We start from the raw sequence: 20,700 nt of genomic DNA on the forward strand, positions 1-20,700 counted from the left end.
AAACCTCCCCCCATCTGCGCTGCTCTTCCCTGAGAATCACACCCTGTGCCCGCCCGACACCTCCCTTTCGCCCTATTCACTACCGCACCCTCTGACACTCCTTTTCCTCTGTGTCCGATTGTCCAGGCTGGTCCTAGGGTATCAGCTAGCCCTGCAGATGTAGTTTATGGCCACAGCTGTAAAGAATCACCCCTCTTCAAAGGAGTTATAGTAGATCAAGGCCCACACTCGATGAGATCCGTCACAGCAGAAGCGTTGCTATTATCTGAAAACCATCCTGTATTGTGATTGGGGAGGGGACCGAGCGTGAAGCGGAAGATTCCAGGGATGACTCTTTGTACATCAAAGTTTTTACAATTATGTGTCACATTAAAAATATATAGCACTCCGACAAAGTAGTAAGATTATAAAACTTTAATAATTTATAAACATATACAAGAAAACAAAAATAGTAATAACATATAAACATTTTTAGGGAAAAACAACGAAGTAGCGGTCGGCTGTGCGAATAGTCCCAACGCAGCACAACGTCCAGATTTCCGGCGTGGGGCGTCGCGGGGGGTGGGTCATCAGTAGCAAACTGTTGTGCGAATAGTTCCAAGGCAGCAGAACGCGCCGAAATCTAGATGACACGAAAGTGATGTCTAGTAAGTTGCCACCCAGCAAATAACGGCGTGGGGCGTCGCGGGGGTGGGTCATCAGTAGCAAACTGTTGTGCGAATAGTTCCAAGGCAGCAGAACGATGGCACCAAGGTGATGTCCAGTAAGTTGCCGCACTGGTTTTGGTATCCTACAATGCTGCTCCGAATAACGGCGTGGGGCGCCCCGGGGGAGGCGGCGTGAACGGGCTTCTCCAGGTGGAGTGTCATCTGTTGTAGTGGGGCGCCCCTTTACCGTTTCAGTTGCCATTCCGTCCATTTTTGGTCCACTGTGTCAAAAGCCGCAATTCAGCTGAGTTGCGCCCACTCTTGCGGTGCAGCGATAGGCGGCTGTCACAGGACTCTCAAAATGGCGGCAGGCTCTTTCCTTTTTGGGCCTGGTCCACTGAAATGGCCCTGGGACACCTTGGAAATCGGACGCTTGTCTGCTAGGTCTTGGACCCCATTCTCGAAAGCGTCCCCTCCGCCTTGAGAATTCATCAAAAGTTTTGGGGGCCCCGACTCCTGCAGGCTTCTGGTGGGGAGCGGCTGCCATGATTGCTCGCGGAATGACCACGACGGAGCTACGAGATGGTGGTGCTCTCATGCTGACGCCAGCTTCAGTCTGAAACATCCAGAAACAAGGTGGGGCTTTCATCGTTTGGGAAAAAAAAAAAGTTTTCATCCAATGAAAAGTGTTGTTTTTAGGTCATATGATCAAGCCTTCCATCATTAGGAAACCAAAAGTAAAATGAACCAATGAAAAGTTTTATAAACAAGTCACATGACCTGTTATGCGGCATAGGGTATAAAATGCGGAGAAAATACGTTGGCACGTGAGGCGGCGTCAGTAGCGGACCGATGTGCGAATAGGCCGAAGGCAATACAACGCGCCAAGATCCGGATGGCACCGAGGTGGTGTCCAGCAAGTTGCAGCACTGGTGTGGCCATCCTACAATGCTGAAAGTCGGCGTGGGGCGCCCCGTTGGCCTGTGAGTTTGCGTCAGTAGCGGACCGATGTGCGAATAGGCCGAAGGCAGCACAACGCGCCAAGATCCCGATGGCACCGAGGTGGTGTCTAGTAAGTCGCCGCACTGGTGTGGCCATCCAACAATGCTGAAAGTCGGCGTGGGGCGCCCCGTTGGCCTGTGAATTTGCGTCAGTAGCGGACCGATGTGCGAATAGGCCGAAGGCAGCACAACGCGCCAAGATCCGGATGGCACCGAGGTGGTGTCTAGTAAGTTGCCGCACTGGTGTGGCCATCCTACAATGCTGAAAGTCGGCGTGGGGCGCCCCGTTGGCCTGTGAGATGGCGTCAGTAGCGGACCGATGTGTGAATGGGGCCGAAGGCAGTGCAACAATATTTTTGGAATAGAAGACACCACTAGGCGCTGAGATGCCAAGATCCGGATGGCACCGAGGTGGTGTGTAGCAAGTTGCCGCACTGGTGTGGCCATCCTACAATGCTGAAAGTCGGCGTGGGGCGCCCCGTTGGCCTGTGAGTTTGCGTCAGTAGCGGACCGATGTGCGAATGGGGCCAAAGGCAGCGCAACAATAGTTTCTGACTGACACCACAAGGCGCTGAGATGCCAAGATCCGGATGGCACCGAGGTGGTGTCATAGTTGAGAGTTCTGAGCAGCGGTTGTAACACTGTCTGAAGCTTATTTGCAGCTGCTGCAGCTTCACTACGCGTCAAGATCCGGATGGCACCGAGGTGGTGTCTAGTAGGGTGCACTGGTGTGGCCATCCTACAATGCTGAAAGTCGGCGTGGGGCGCCCCGTTGGCCTGTGAGTTTGCGTCAGTAGCGGACCGATGTGCGAATAGGCCGAAGGCAGCACAACGCGCCAAGATCCGGATGGCACCGAGGTGGTGTCTAGTAAGTTGTCGCACTTCTGTGGCCATCCTACAATGTTGAAAGTCGGCGTGGGGCGCCCCGTTGGCCTGTGAGATGGCGTCAGTAGCGGACCGATGTGCGAATGGGGCCAAAGGCAGCGCAACAATATTTTCTGATTTGAAGACACCACAAGGCGCTGAGATGCCAAGATCCGGATGGCACCGAGGTGGTGTCTAGCAAGTTGTGGCACTGGTGTGGCCATCGTACAATGGTAAAAGTCGGCGTGGGGTGCCCTGTTGGCCTGTGAGATGGTGTCAGTAGCGGACTGATGTGCGAATGGGGCCAAAGGCAGCGCAACAATATTTTCTGACTGACACCACAAGGCGCTGAGATGCCAAGATCCGGATGGCACCGAGGTGATGTCTAAGTTGCGGACTGATGTGCGAATGGGGCCAAAGGCAGCGTAACAATATTTTTTGTATGGAAGATACCACTAGGCGTTGAGATGCCAAGATTCGGATGGCACCGAGGTGATGTCTAGCAAGTTGCTGTACTTGTGTGGTCATCCTACAATGCTGAAACTCGGCGTGGGTCGCCCCATTAGCCTGTGAGATGGCGTCAGTAGCGGACCGATGTGCGAATAGGCCGAAGGCAGCACAACGCGCCAAGATCCGGATGTCACCGTGGTGGTTTCATAGTTGAGAAGCACTTCATCTGCAGTGGGGCGCCGAGATCCGGATGGCACCGAGGTGATGTCTAGCAAGTTGCTGTACTGGTGTGGTCATTCTACAATGCTGAAAGTCAGCGTGGGGCGCCCCATTAGCCTGTGAGATGGCGTCAGTAGCGGACTGATGTGCGAATGGGGCCAAAGGCAGCGCAACAATATTTTCTGAAGAGAAGACACCAAAAGGCGCTGACATTCCAAGATCCGGATGGCACCGAGGTGGTGTCTAGCAAGCTATACAGTTGAGTTGTGTGCGCACTTGCGGCGAATAGGTCGAAGGCAGCATAACAATGTTTTCTGAATAGAAGACACCACAAGGCGTTGAGATTCGGTTACCACCGAGGTGATGTCTAGCAAGTTGCCGCACTGGTGTGGCCATCCTACAATACTGCTCCGAATAACGGCGTGGGGTGCCCGAAGGGGGGGGGGCCGGCGTGAATGGGCCTTCCTAGGTGGAGGCTCGTCTGCTGTAGTGGGGCGCCCCTTTACCGTTTCAGTTGCCATTCAGCTGAGTTTCGGCTGCTCTTGATGCTACAGCGACAGGCGGCTGCAAGAGGACTCTCAAAATGGCGGTCTGTTCTTTGGATTTGGGCCTGGTCTACTAAAATGGCCCTGGGACACCTTAGAACTCGGACGCTCGATTTTTTTTTCCTTTCCTGTACATGCAAAAAAAGGTAAATGCCCGGTACGTTACACGCTTCATCTGCCACGATGAACTCTCCAGAGGAACCGAAAAAAAATATAGTTGTGGTAACTATACCATGCATCGTCATATGGAGAGGTGGCACCAATTAATTATAGTGCTGCATAAAAGAGAGATTTGGAGGAGAACCCCTGACCTGCTAGTACATTCATCAAAGAAGTGGCACTGAGAGCTTCAGAGGCAAGGGAAACGGTCCCAAATATTTAGAAGAACTTTGGAAAGATTAAAATGACATGTTTAGATTGTGGCAAATTAATTTCATGTGGACAGATGAGTGTTACTCTAATAAATACAGCATATGAACATCATCATAGTCGATGGTTGGTAGAGACATTTTGACTATATCCTGGACCTGCCCGTCCTCGCCCAAAATGGCGCCGGAATAAATGGGACTCGTAACTCCTTGTTGTGTACTGGTTGCAGAACCTTGAAATCACGAGATACGTATGCAGTTTTGAAGCACATGGCGGGCGGGGACGAGAATTGATTGAATATTTCGACATCCCTATTGATATTAAGTTCTGATGTGTTATTGATTACTGTACTGTTGAAAGTTCGAATTAACGTCACCCATGGTACTTGCCCGCAAATGTATATCTAGATAATTTTATTGTAACTGGCCCTGTCGTATTTTAATTATAAAATGTACGTCCACCGATTCCGTAACTGTTAGACACCTTAGTTCTTGCAACCTAATGGCCCGCCCGTTACGTTCCTCTACAGTGTAAATGTCTATTCATCATATACGATTACAGTTTGCTCCGTGGCAGGCCCACGTGGTTATAGGCTCGTATTTGTATAATGAAATTTTCACAATAAAGGTTTTTAAAAGAAAACATGGTAGTAGTATATACATTGGTAAAGTTTTTAATAATAGTGACTGTTTTAGAATCATTAAAAGGCAAGTGAAATAAAGCAGACCAATTACATGAAGGGTAAAAGGTATAATACGAAGGAACGCAGTAAAGATAAATGGTCAAGGGCTGTTGTGTTTTCTATTCCTGCAACATAAACTGATCGATAAGAAGCTCATATTCAGGCGTATCGGCGACTAAGACAGCAGGTCGACCCTCTTTTGCTCAACGGCTCCGTCATGGGACGAAGAAACGCTCTTTTTCTCGAAAAAAGAATATATTTTACTTGCAGGACAGTTGTAAAATTTCCGGGAAAGTACATTAGCCTGGAACATTATAACATATATTTAAGAAAAAATAATGTTCGGAAGTAATGAAAAGCGTAATTTTTAGGTCATATGACCAAGCCTTTCATCATTACAATAAGAAAAGTAAAATGAACCAATGAAAAGTTTTATTAACAAGTCACATGACTTGTTATGCTTACGTTACGCGCTGCGCGCCCCGGATGACTTCCGGATGCGCTAACGCGGCGCGTCATATGACGCATTACGCGACAACGCAGGTCCAGAATATAGTCAAAATGTCTCCACCAACCAGCGGTCGGAACACAACCCCTTTCAGCAGGCTAAATAGTTCTGTTAAATGACAACAGAAGGGACAGGCAACAAGAACCATCAGTCAAAGAGGGGAGGGCTAGTTCTTCTCTATCGGGTTACATTGGGGCGCTACCGGAACTGATCGAATTGGTAGTCTACAGTGTTTCTGGATGTTTCAGACTGAAGCTGGGGTTAGCATGAGAGCAGCACCATTTCGTAGCTCCGTCGTGGCCATTCCGCAACCAATCATGGCAGCCGCTCTTTATCGTTATTTTGGGCGGGGTGGGTGGCGGAGCCGAGCTGTTTTGCAGCCATCATTGTGTGGAGTTCAGTTCATCTCACTAGTTTTGTATTTGTCATGAGGGGTTGTTCCTAATGTTTCTATTTTAGCGAGGTCAAAAAGAGATTCCATTAGTGGCCTACTGATTTTGCTCGATTCCTTTTCTTTTTTTTACACGATTTTTCGTTATCTGCAAAGACTAAACAGAGTATTGCGACTCTGTGTTTGTTTGTAAATAGAGAATGAACCAAAGAGAACTAATTCTAAAACAGTAAATACTTGGATAACAATCAATCAAATGGAGAGAGAAGCAGGCACGACGGATTACAACAGGGGCAAAGGCCTACGTTAACTACCTTTCATTATCTGCAAAGAGAGAGTACTCCTAATAGAAATGAGGGGGGGGGCACCATTCAAAGTAGATCAGTGTGCATAAACACGAAAATGTTTTCACTTACCACGTACTTGACATTCGACAGCTTATGATATTTGCTATTAAAAAACCATTGAAATTCACTGAAAAAACCATAGGTTATAGACCATATATAGTTAGGAATTAGCATTTACAAAACCTTGAAAATTCACTGAAAAAACCATAGGTTATAGACCATATATAGTTAGGAATTAGCATTTAAAAAACCTTATTTTACTCACACAAAACCATTGAAATTCCATATATAGTTAGTTGCACTAACTATATATCGCGCACCCGCAATCCACTGCTGATCATGTCACATATTACATCATTCATGACATGGTCAGTGACATCACTGATGACATCACTGATGACATCTCAAATGACATCACTGATGACATCACTGATGACATCTCAAATGACATCACTGATGACATCTCATTTGACATTACTGATCACATCACTGATGACATCATTCATGTGATAATACGATGAACCTCTTCAGACTCTAATATAACCTTAGATACACTCAGTGTAAACAGACACTCATAGACTGTCACTCATCCATGGAGTTACTCAGACACTTAGTCAGTCATGCAAAGAATCAATCACACCTCCATTTCCTCAACTATACAGTTATACACACCTTACTTATTCAAACATATACTAAAACATATTTACTCACTTATACAATCCTGGATACAAGTTCACAATGATCCATACAGCCACTCACACATTCACTGGCTCTTATGCACAGTTATTTATATATGTCAACTCTCACATGTACTGTGTTTTACATATGTACTTACTTTGACATGTAGCACTGAGATATCCATTCACTCACCAATACACTCATGCACACAGTCAACCGCCCATACAGCTGTTTCCACATGCACTTTTGAACCCATACATCTAGTCAATCAACTGCTCACACATCTATGCAGAGAGTCATACACCTCCCAGCCACCCAGACACACACTCAGTCTCCCATACAAATGCTTGGGCAACCAATCAATAACCCATACAGTTAATCATATAGCTAATGATCAACACATGCAGCAGTTTACAGAACAACAGACATAATGATGCACAAATTAAGACAGTTTAGTCACTAACCCATGCACTCAGTGAGACACATTTAATCAGTCACTCATACAGGCAGCCATGCCCCTACTAAATCCTTCATCAAGACACTTATACATCCACTCATTCTTCAATATGTAAGACATATTTTAACTTTACAGAATTATACAGTCACTGGATGTAGTCATCAGTGATGTCATTTGAGATGTCATCAGTGATGTCATCAGTGATGTCATTTGAGATGTCATCAGTGATGTCATCAGTGATGTCATTTGAGATGTCATCAGTGATGTCATCAGTGATGTCACTGACCATGTCATGAATGATGTAATATGTGACATGATCAGCAGTGGATTGCGGGTGCGCGATATATAGTTAGTGCAACTAACTATATATGGAATTTTAATGGTTTTGTGTGAGTAAAATAAGGTTTTTTAAATGCTAATTCCTAACTATATATGGTCTATAACCTATGGTTTTTTCAGTGAATATATATATATATATATATATATACTTTCACCTAAACGAACAAAGGGTACTGGGATGTTATAGTTAGGCTCAGATTTCACTTGTACAAAACAGAACCATAGGAATTCAGTAATTATAGTTACATGAGCTAACTATAGTTTCAGCCCTTGCAATGAACAGCTTATGACCTCACATAGTACATCACTCATGACATGGTCAGTGACATCACTGATCACATCACTGATAACATCACAAATAACATCACTGATGGTTAGCAAGCTGAAAACAGCGTATAACGAGGTCTGCTACTTATAATAATTTGAAGGTGTTGGATACATTTTAAATGAAAGGTATACCTATCACTTTAGAATGTTTTAAGTTAGTGTAGTTTATAGGAAAAATAAGTTTTCCTAGCTGTAACTAAGCTTTAACTTTGGTTTTCATTGCTTTTCAATGCCTTTTAAAAAACTTTTAATAAAAATGTGTTTCAGATTTTATAGTCTAGTGTCGCAAGTAGAGAGTTGTTATGTGGAGTGTTCTATAGTGAAGTGGAGGAGAGTGTCCTAAATTCTATTACCATAGACTGTAGTATTGAAAATTGGAATAGAGTGTAGCAGAGTAGAGTGCAGTAGAATTTCATACAGTATGGTAAAGTGTTATCTAGTGTAGTGGTGTGATGCCGCATATAGTGGAGTCAAGTATTGTAGACTGGATCAGCAAGTTGTACCATGGAATAGTATGTCAAGCAGTACAGTAGGATATCATAGACTATCATAGATTTGAGTAGAGTGTTGTAGGGTAGAGTTTGGTAATGTAGACCCATATAGAGTGGAGTATTGTCAACAATTGGAGTACTGTGTTGTACAGCTGAGTGTCGTAGGGTTTTGTACAGTATTGGAGAGTGATGTAGACTACAGTAGAGTAGAGTGGTATACAGTCTAGTTGATGTTTGAAGAGTGGAGGGGTGTCCAGTACAGTACACTGTTGTAGAGTATGGTACCGTGGATTGGCATACAGTGTTATAGAGTACAATTACATTGAGCTGAACAGAATGAAGTACCGTACAGTGGAGTAGAGTAGAGTATTATTTCAGAGTCGAGTGGAGTAAAGTGGAGTGCAGTGGCTTACATAGAGTTGAATACTGTGTTGTGCAGTGGACTTGAGTATCGTATAGTAGAGTGGAGTAGTGTGTTGTACAGTGTCATGCAGTATAGTACAGTGTTGTACAGTGAGGGTGAAGGGTTAAAGGTATCATTAAAGTGTTGTAGAGTGGCATATAGTGTAGTAGAGTGTTGTAGAGTGGAGCTGCTTAGATTACAATAGTGTGTGAAACAGTGGAGCTGCATAGTGTGGATTGTTGTAGTGGTGTATAGTGAGGTAAAGTCTCATAGAGTAGAGCAGTGTCGAATGGATTGGTGTAACATAGTATGGAGTAAAGTACAATAGAGAGTATTGGTGTGTGTTAGAGTAGAGTGGCATGGAGTAAAGTGCACTGGATTAGCATAGATAGTAAACTGTCATAAATTGAAGAAGGATCTCTTATGATAGAGTGGAGTGCTGTGTCACATAGAAAAGTATTGTATAGTGAAATAGGATGTTGTACATTAGAGTGTGTTGAGTTAGAAAGTGGGGCATATGAGGATAGAGTGGAGATGATCATAGGGTGCCATTAAGTGTGGTAGACTTTTATAGAGTGGGGTTATATAGAGTGGAGGGGCGTGTCATATAATGGAGCATCTTAGAGTCAAGTGGCATAGACTGTTGTGGCATAGAGTGGAGTGGCATAGACTATAGTGGCGTAGAGTGAATTACCGTAAAATGGAGTAGCATAAAGTGGAATACTGTACAATGGAATATTTTACCGTGGAGTATAGAAGAGTGGAGTGGCATACAGTTGAATTGTGTAGAGGGACACAGAGCAGATTTGGGTAAAGTTGATTTGCGTAGAGCGGGATGGCATAGTGTAGGAAAAGTGTTATAAATTGTAGTGTACAATTGAGTGTATAGGCATAGAGTTGAGGAGAAATTGGACAATGGAGTGTATGGGGAGAGTGGCGTAAAGTCTAGTACAGTGGCATTGAGTGTGGTAGAGTCTTGCAGAGTGGAGATATAGAGTGGTGTAGAGTGGATCCGTGTACAGTGGAGAGGCATAAAGTGAAATGACGTAGAGTAGAGTAGCATAGATTGGAGCGGCATACATTGGAGTGGCATAAAGTGTAATAGTGTAGATAGATTATTTTATTTATATTGCACAGTTACTTAAAACCATTTGCAATACATCTTGCATGCCACTTAAAAGCTGAACAACAATCCTAAAAAAAAGACATTTGTATACAAGACTAATAGTGTATAGTTGAATAGCGTACAGTGCAGTGTCACACAGTGAAGTGGTGTAGACTGTAATGGCGTACACTGGAATGGGGTAAAGTGTAACAGTATATAGTGGAGTGGCATACAATGGAGTGGCCTCCAATGGAATAGCGTAGAATGGAGTCGGATAGAGTGGAGTGACATACCCTGTATTGTTGTAGAGTGGAGTAGCATATAGTGGAGTTGAGTACAGTGGAATAGCATAGAGTGGAGTGGTATACACAGGAATAGCATAGAGAGGAATAGCATATCCTGGAATAGCATATAGCGGAGTGGCTTGCAGTGAAGTGGTATACACTGAAGCGGCTTAGAGTGGAGTTAGGTAGAGTGGAGCAGCATATAGTGGAATCACTTAGAGTGGAGTAGCAAAGAGTGGAATGGCAGAGAGTGGAATAGCATATACTGGAGTAGCATATAGCAGAGTCGCATACAGTGGAGTGGAGACTACTGAAGGGGGTAAACTGGAGTGGCATACAGTGTAATAACGTAGAGTGGATCAGTATAGAGTGGAGGTATGTATAATGTAATTGTGTAGAGCAAAATAGCATAGAGAGGAGTGTTGTACAGTGGAGTGGAGTACAGTGTATAATGGAGTAGCAGACAGTGGAGGGCGTATAAGGGAGTGGTGTAGACTTGAATGGCATACAGTGGTGTGGGGTAGAATGTAGTAGCATACAGTGGTGTGGCATCCATTGGAGTGGGGTCCAAATGAATAGTGTAGAATGAAGTGGTGTATAGTGGAGTGGAATACACTAGAGTGGCATACAGTGGAGTCACGTACAATGGAGTTGCATACAGTGGAATAGCATACCGTGGAGTGTTGTAGAGTGCAAGTGGCATACAGTGGAATAGAGTATAGTGAAGCAGCATACAATAAAATGGTGTAAAGTGGAATAGTGTATGGTAGAGTAGTGTTCTGTGGAGTGGTGTAGAGTGGAGTAATGTAGACTGGAGTGACATACAGTATGATAGTGTACAGTGGAGTGGTGTAAATTGTAAAAGTGTATAGTTGAGTAATGTACACTGCAATGGCATACAGTGAAGTAGTATAAATGAGATGCTTTCATTGGAATGGGAAAGAGTGTAACAGCATTCAATGGAGTGATGTCTTATGGAATAGCTTGTTTTCAGATTATAAACTTTATTTCGATTTTAAAAGAATCACAAAAGTTATCAGAGTACATGGTAAAAGCCGGGTAGACCATAGCAAATGATCATTGCAATGAAACTTAATAGTGCAAGGATATATCACATTCACCGTTAAAACTAATAAATAATATAATAAAAAACATAGTTCTAAAATGTGCCAACTACTATTAAAATCATCTAAAAGGTATAAAATACATCATTCAGAATAATAATGATAATTGGGGTCAAACAATGTCACACACTGTACAGTGAAGATGGTTACCTAAACCTTCCGCCTGTCCACCGAATCACCCACACCTGCCCCAGATATTTGGCCATTGCTATCATATTTGGGCCGTCTAATGATGTTTTTAAAATTCTATATACCTCTCTATACTCTCTAATGCCCAGTGCAAAACAGATTGGTTTCAGCCAACATCGCCGAGGGGCGCTGTAAGCCGGGCACCCAAAAAGAATATGTGGGATAGATTCAACCCTATCTGGATAGTATGGGCATCTACTACTACTCGCATGAGAGTTTAACCACCTTGAAGTAAAGGCCTTGGTGGGTAAAGAGCCTACTCTAAACTGATGGAATAATTTCCTGTCGCGAGGTGAGGTGATTATATCCCAATATTGCTCAAGTTTGGGTTCGAGCTTGTTCTCAAGGAAAGAGCTGGTCAAGGTCTGGCCTGAGAAGACTGAGAACCGTCTGAGGTTTATCATGTGCCAATAAGCATCCTTTAGTTCGGCTTTACTTGGAAATGAGTTTGTTGCAGGCGAAGTCCACAGCGAATCAGCCCTAACTCACACAAGATGTTTCGAATGCAACTGAATCATGGGAGTTTCTTGTTAACATCAAGATCCCTGACTTCTAGCAGAGCCAGGGCATAGTTGGCCAGCTCAGGTGTCACCCAGAGTCTCCTCCAGTAGACTACGAGCCTGTAAAGCGCAACATCTTTAATGGAATGGCACCCCAGATCTAAATATAATGGAACCAAGGGGGTAGATTACGGGAGCCCAACCACCGATCTTAAAAATGTATTTTGGCTCACCGCTAAGGAATCCAAATTCTCGTATCCCCACAGCTCCACACCATACAAGATAGAAGCACTAATTCTTGTCTTATAGATCTACAGTACAGGAGCTATAGGTTTGGAGTAAGAACATATTTGCTCCTTAAGTAGTATTCCGGAAATTTGGGCATGCCTCACCGTCAAGCTGTCTATCTGTGGTTTCCAACTGAGTTTTTTGTCCCAAATAGGAAAAAATCTCAGCTTGTTCTAAAGTGCCCTCGTGCATTCTGACTTCACCTGCTAGTATTCTGGAGGACCATGAATTTTGTTTTGTCTACATTAACAATAAGATCATGGTCCGCACAGAACTCCTCGAATCTTAAAAGGGCATGTTGGAGTCCCTGTCTAGTTTTCGATAAAATGAGGGTGTCGTCTGCAAACATCAGGAGGGGTATCCTTTTTCCTGCTAGACTCTGGGCATCGGTGGGATAATTTTCACAGTTATCTAAAACCCCATTTATGTAAATTGAAAATAAAGTGGGCGCTAGGACGCAACCCTGCCTTACGCCCTTCTCCACCGGAAACTTGGCTGTGGTGTTACCTGCCGTGTCCCATCTATCTTGGGCATAATTGTCCGTGTAGAGTTTAATTACAAAGGCCAAGATATTCTGAGGCATGCCCAATTTAGAGAGGGTAAGCCAGAGCTTAGGGCGGGGAACTAAATCAGAAGCAGACCTAAGGTCCACGAAGGCAGCGTATATTGAACCTTTGCCCAGGGTAACAGTTCGCCAGTAGATAAGAACAAACCTTAAAACTTGATCCACTGTGCTTATACCCTGCCGTAGATCAGAGAGGATATGAAAATCCTCCAGCCAGGCCTGCATTCTGACTAATATAACCCTGGCCACAACCTTTTGAATGCAATCGATAAGGTTTATGGCCCTAGAGTTACCTGGTGCGGAGCGGTCCCCTTCTTGAAAATGGGTTGGATCACCGCCCCTGCCCAGGTACTTGGAATATCTGCTCCCTCGTCAATGTCATTCATTAGCAATTGTATATATGAAGCCCAGTGGGCCAAGTCTTGAAGAAACAAATCAGCAGGGATGCAGTCAAGGCCTGGAGCACTACCCTTGGGGACCTGATGGAGTGCATATTCCACCTCCTTCTTGGTAATACGAAGAGCTGGTGGAGAAGGAGGCATCACAAAAATATCATCAGAGTTTGAATCCCCAGCAAAGTGGCTCCTAAAGTGACAGACCCACTGGTCTGGTTCCACATGATTTATAGGTACTTTACTTGGGCGGCCACTCCCCCACTTGACTAGATGCCAAAATTCTGTCATGTCACGCCCGGAACATGCTTTAAGCAGGTCAGCCCAGTGTGCTTCGTCCCAGTCTCTTTTTGCCCGCAATTTGGCTCCCTTATAATCCTGCCTTTTCTCCTCCATGGCATCCCTGTCAAGACTCCGAATGGCCCTTGCCAGGGATCTTTAAGCCATGCAAGAGTTTGAATTATACCATACTGCTGCCTTAAGGGCAGGTATTATGCATCCTTTGTTATTTTGTGTGATAAAAAAAACTCTAAGTTGTTTAAAAAGGATCCCATGTTGGTGGGCCACTCTACTTACCTGGGCCCCGCCTGTCGGGTCCGTCTGCAGCTCTGCTATGGTGTTCACTACTAGGTTGCGCATAACTAGCAGAGTCTCTGGGTTTTGCGCGACCTTAGTTCAATTTAAATGTCTGGTATCATTGGACAGGTGACCTTGTACAAAGTTTACGCAGAGCGGCATCCCAACGCTTGTCTGTATATCTAAAAACTGCATAGTAACTAGAAGTGGGTTGTGGTCGCTTTCTGGCCGTACTTCTACCACCATGTCTACCAGTTTCGCCCAAAACTCCTTATTTATAATGATATAGTCAATACGACTAGAGCGAAGCCCAAAGTGGTATGCCGGAGACCCTAGTTTGTCTGATACAGTGCGACCATTGGCTGCCCTCAGCCCATGCTCCAGAGAGAACACTTTCATTTGCAGTGCTGCGCTGGTCCACTTCTTTATGGGAGGAAGTTCCAGGCGTGGAATCGACCACTGATCATCCTCCTCTAAACTAAAATTCAAGTCCTCACAGTCTAAGGGTTCATATGTGCAGTTAAAATCCCCGGCAATAACGGTGTGCATGTGGCCTCTGTGATTCGTTAAAAAGCTATCAAGTTTGGCTATAGTTTCAGAGGCCTTCCCGCCAGATTGGCCCCTTGAGTAAACATTGAAAATCAAGACATCCAATTACCTAATGTTACTTTAACAATCAGAATATCCTGGGAATCAATGGCAATCTCTTCTATCCTGAAAACCTGGGACTGCCTGACCCACATTGTCAGACCCCCCATTGGTCTGCCCCGTTCACCCTGTACCGCTGGTTTAGGTATATTTACATATCCCTCGCAAAATACCCTCTCCACTGCCCACGTCTCTTGAAAGCATTTTATATCATGGTTCTCTATAAAGGTAATCCATTCCGTAGATGCTACTTTACTGACAAGTCCCGCAATGTTCCATGAGGCTAATTTTATACCAGAGCAAGGTACTATGATGGCTCCACTGTCTCTTGGTGTTTCCTGGTCCAAGAGCAGCATGCTTGATGCTGGGACATTGTCACTGGGAATTTGTGGAGAAGCCTTACTATTCTCCCGAACCCTACTCATTACATAAGAAGCCTGGGTGCTAATTGATGGATGGGACTGGGGGACAATGATAGCATAGGCACTACTGCCGCGATGATGGCCCGCTACGTGGTGGTCACCACAATGTGCACCCAATACAGGACAAGGATTACCATTAGGAATTATCAAATCATGTCAATCTATGTCCTCCAAGTTCACAAAACAATCGAACCTATTAAGGGTTGGAACTGTGTACTCATACAAACCCTGGGTGTGTGTCAATAAGTTGCAGTCAACCCAACCCCTAGATGATTGAGGGGGATTTTGATCAAAAAAACCCTAGGGGCAGATGTTAATGCCTTCCTTCTTAAGATACCTTGATCCGGCCCGATCCAGAATAGTTTTAACTAAATGAGGGGTCCCAAAGTTAACCACCACAAAGTCTCCACTACAGGATTTCCTAGATTTACCAACCCAAGATACTCTTCGTGCCATTTTGAAACAGATGCACCCCCAAACCAGTTTTATTATTAACAAGATGAAGGGCCTTGTTCCTAAGCGAGACCCAATTTTCTTCATAACCGGGATTCAAGGGGGGTACATTTGTGAGTATAATAGTGTAAGGTGTGGCCTCTGGGGGTAGATCGAGACTGTCCTTCCAAGCGTGTGCATCCCGGGCACCCTGTGAGACCCTCCTGCTCGGGCCCTCTGATCGGTCTAACCTTTGTGGGGCTATAACATCATGGACTAGTTCATTACACATTCTTGAAAGCGAGGCTTGTACAGGATTCATAGTGACCACACAGGAATCAATGGGGGGGTTTGGACAGAGTGGAAGCTGGGACTGCCTTACCATCTCATGCGACTATGCCGCTAGATATTCCACCGGTCGGTCTGCATGCTGGCAGTGCGAGATGGTGCTCGATATTACTCAGCCTTAGTCTAATGGCATCCAGTTTGAGGGCTAAGCGTTCCAAGGCCACGAATAGCTTGGCCTCAAGTTTGGATAGGAGCCTGTCCTCCAGATCACATGGCAGGTGGTCAGTGCCAACCAGAGAGCAACTATTAGTGGAGTTGGAAGCCTTAGAAATAATTCCCTCATTTTGGCCACTTTACTGGCGTGATGCGTGGTGAGTGGGACGCCCCCGCCTTTCTTTTCTTGCTAGAGACTATAGCCTCTTCTCCCCCCCCTTGTTTGCTTGTATTTGACGCTGCTGGCGAGTAAGGATTTTATCAGGTGACTGAGAAATGAGTATTGGCTCAATGACTGGGATTACAGGAGGCAGAATAGATATTGCAGGGGAACCGGAAATAGATTGTGACAGCAAATCGGCTGAGTAAACCTGGTCGGGCTGGGGACAAGCTACTGGTGCTCCAGTGGAGATTCTACGGGGATCCAGAGACAACCTCCTTTGGGTGAGCTCAATCTCACGTGCTAAGGCTGTTTCCGCTCTAACCAAGAAGGCGTCGAGGGTTCCAACTATCCTGGAGCCTCCCATCCCCTTGTGGATAGACTTGCTCATTCTTAAACTAAATTACACAACCCTACTGACAAGGGGAATGTTAAAAAACAAAGATTGCACTTCAGGACACAATTTTGCTTAAGAAATAGTCACTAACCAAGTCCTGCTGAAGTCCAAGGTCGAAGTGAAGGGGGATGGCCCAGCCCAGCCTCCGCCTGGCTTTGACGGGCACTGACGGGCATATAATGGAGTGTGATAGAGTGGAGTGTCATATACTGGAGCAGTGTAGAGTGGAGTAGCATACAGTGAAGTGGCATACAGTGGAAAGGCGAAGAGTATAGATGCATACAGTCGAATGCTGTGCAGTGAAATAGCATATACTGAAGTAGCGTATACCAGTGTGGCATACAATGGAGTGGAGTACACTGAAGAGGCATAGAGTGGAGTTGCATGCATGGCAATAGCATAGAGCTGGTTGGCATAGTCTGAAGTTGTGTTCAGTGTAATAGCCTAGAGTGAAGAGATGTAGAGTGGAATGTTGCACAGCGAAGTGGCGTAGAGAGCAATAGTGGATAATGGAGTAGTGCACAGTCAAGTGGCTTTTAATGAGTGGTCTAGACTTGATTAATGTACAGTGGCATTGGTAGAGTGTAATAGCATACAGTAGAGTAGCGTACAGTGGAGTGGCATAAAGTGGAATGACAGAATGCAATTGCACATACTGAAGTAGCATATAGAGGAATGGCATTCAGTGGAGTTGACTAACTGAAGAGGCTTAGAGTGGAGTTGCATACAGTATAACGGTGTAGAGTGGACTAGCGTGGAGTGGAGTGGTGTACAGGGAAATAGCATAGAGCAGAGTGGTGTGATGCAGAGTGTTGTACAGTGGGGTGTCATAGAATGTAATAGTGTATAGTGGAATAGTGTACAATCCAGTGGTGTATAATGAAGTGGTCTAGACTGTTTTGGCATACAGTGGCCTGGGGTAAAGTGTAATAGCACACAGTGTTGTGGCGTACATTGGATAGTGTCCAATCGAATAGCATAGAATGAAGTGACATGGAGTTGAGTGGCATACACTGGAGTGGCATACAGTGGAGTAGCAGACAGTGAAGAGGCATACAGTGGAGTTTTGCAGAGTGGAGTAGCATATAGTGGAATAGAGTATAGTCGAGTGGTGTTCAGTGGAGTGACGTAGACCGGAGTGGCATTGTGTACAGTGTAATACCATAAAGTGGAGTGGCATAGAGTGGATTCTCGTACAGTGGAGATGAAGGAGTGGCATAGAGTGGTATAGCATATAACAGGGTGGCTACAGTGGCACGGCATTTGGATGTATGTGAAATTTTGCAGCATTTTAGATTATGGTTATTATGGTAGAGTAATGAAAAACATTGAAATGCGCTGCGTTGTGTTTTTCTAGATTTACCAATGAAAGCAGGGCCACGCATGGTGGCCTTCCATTCCTTTGCAAATCTGACTTAAGTATTGCATTGCCCATGTGACACCATGACTGATGCAGGGGTGCCACAATCCACCAGGGATTTTTGTAGGAGGACTCATCACTCCTGTACAGCACACTAAAACTGAACTTCTTTATTTTCAGACTGCATATTATGCCCCTGATGAAGGGCATGGGTCCCGAAATGCACAGGGATACATACATCGCAATTTGAGCTGGGATCAAATGAAGGAGCGATATCTACATGTTATTGAAAATTGAATTGTCATGAAGGAAATGATATTAAATAATTTGGAATAAACACACTACTGTTTTAATCAACAACGAGTGGTCGCAGATTATTTTACCCAAAGAAACGGATTACACTGTAAACAATTACAGAGACCACGTCTCACAAGGAGTGCCCGCAGGCACAGTGCCATTTGGTTGGCACTGCAATTTTTGTGTTGTTACAATATTCAATCCCCTAGGGTCAGAGGGGACAATACCCGGAGGCACCCAAAAACAGCCATTCACAGTTTACCAACCGAACATTCAACCAATACCAAAGGTGTGCTGCACATTCCAGAAAACTTCTAATCTTTCTAAAAGTGGCATTTTCTGAATTACAATTTAAGATCCAGCTTTACCATGATTTGGGATTTTAAATTGTGATTGCAGAGACACTAAACTTGGTGGTCCAATTTCTTCCCGAATGGAAATTACACTTATCAAATGTACTAAGGTAATCCCAAAGTCATGCTATGGGAGAAACAGGCCTTGAAGTATTGAACAACAAATTTTACGTTTTTCATTACCGGACATGTAAAAATTAAAACTACATGTCCTACTTTTTACATACACTGCAACCTGCCTTTGGGCTGTCTAGGGCGTATCTTAGGGGTGATTTATGTGTATGTAAAAGGATATGGCACTGGCTGGAGGGTTAACTTGCAAGGTTGGCATGGCAGTTCAAAACTGCACACACAGGCTCTGCAGTGGCAGGCCTGAGACATGCTCAAAAGGTTAATTAAGTGGGTGGCACAATCAGTGCTGCAAGTCCACTAGTAACATTCAATTTACAGGCCCTACGCACATGTTGTGCACTTTACAAGGGACTTTTGAGTAAATAAAATGTCAATTATGGATAAGCAAATGTTACCATGTTTAAAGCAGAGATCGTATGCACTTTAGCACTGGTTAGCAGTTGTAAGGTGCCCAGAGTTCTAAAGCCAACACAAACAAATTCAGCAAAAAAGAAGGTAGAAAGGCAAAAAGTATGGGGGTGATTATGCATAAAGGAAAATATCCAAATTCAGCCCTAAGCTATTTCGATGATTTTAACCACAAAACAATACACAAATGGTGCAATTTTGCATTTAAATATAAAAAAAACACAATGTTAACTTTAATGGGAAGGTTTGAGCTTTTCTAAACTTAATTAAGGCAACCTATTGTCCATATCATATTCTATTTGATGCACTTGCTTTGTGCCACAAATCACTCTGAAGATGCCTACTTAAAATGTTAGCCTCCAATTTAACATTCCTAACACTTAGAGAATGTTTAAGAATTTTCGGTTTTACAATTTGCTTCTTTATTTATATACATTTTATTAAACTGTTAATATTATTTACTTTTCTAAGTAGTTGCGAACCACCTGAGTGGGCTTCGCGGACCTCAAGATGACGCATTACAGCTTAGGAACCACTGGTTGATAGACTTCCATCACATATGTTTACTTCCCAGGCTCTGTTCGCATTTGTCATTGTATCTACGCACAAGCACAAAGATGACATCTGAATGCATTTTGCCTGTTCACAAGTCTTAACTTATTTAACCTAAGCTGTGCATCTAATCAGACCCAATTCCATCTTATTTCACACCTCAATTTATATTGAGCAACACAGAGGCAGTGCAATATTACATCAACATTCAGTATGGACGATCCCCCAGTCCACTATTGTTCAGCAACTCTTTCTACTTTTGTATACTACTATCAGAACCTTTGGCATCTTTATTGCGGCAAATACTCATTGGTATTTGGGGTATTCCTGGAATTTTGCACTGATGAAAAATGTAATGTGATGCATGTTAAATGATATTGTTTATCGTTTTATTAATTATTTTTTATTTTTTTGTTAGTGACCTTTCTAGCATGTTTTAAAAGCCTATTGCAGTATATGAGTCGAGCCAGACAATATTCTACAGAGCATACTGTTTTAGTAAACATACTGTCCCAAATGTGTGATTAAATTTACACTGAATGATTTTTAGTCAAATTAGTGTCTAATTATTTTCAGTTGCTAATTAATCCAATATAATTAGACACTTTGACAATGCTTAACTATATTCAAACAAGTTCTAAAGTGCACGGCAGTGTGATGTTACTAATTGACTTTCCAGATCTGTAAATTAGTCAGGAGAGAGAAGAAAAGAGATAGATGACTTTAAGGGTAGAGATGTGTTTGTTGCTTTTAAACTAATGGGAGGATAACTATGATGTGCCACTTCCCTTGACATTTTGTCAGCTCCCCAGAAAATGATTTTTTTAATTTCAATTTCCATTGCAGAATTTCTAAAATACAAAAACTACTGCGTAAATATGTAAGACCCTTTATACAAAACCATTTTCTGACCTGGCAGTTTGAGAAAAGATACATTTTGCACATTGGAAGTTCTCATAGAGAATCTGAATCTTTTAATTCTTGCCCAGGACAGTTTAGCTCTTAATGACACGTGAGGCACACACAAATATCAGAACATCCCTTATTCACAGACGAATGCTCTAACATTTGAAACTAGTGCACCACAGGTTTCCCCTTCAATAGTGTTAAACAGGTGCAGGGCTTCAGAAGTAAAAGTCACATTGCATGCATATCACAAATCTTACCACTACTGAAATGCAACCCGCCATGCACTGCTTATGATATCACATGTTACATTACTCATGACTTATTCAATGACATCATTGATATCAATGCAAACCACAAATTCTACCATTACTGAAATGCATCAGTGTTG

The sequence above is a fragment of the Lissotriton helveticus genome, chromosome 12 (genome assembly GCF_964261635.1).
Source record: "Lissotriton helveticus chromosome 12, aLisHel1.1, whole genome shotgun sequence".
Classification (NCBI taxonomy): domain Eukaryota; kingdom Metazoa; phylum Chordata; class Amphibia; order Caudata; family Salamandridae; genus Lissotriton; species Lissotriton helveticus.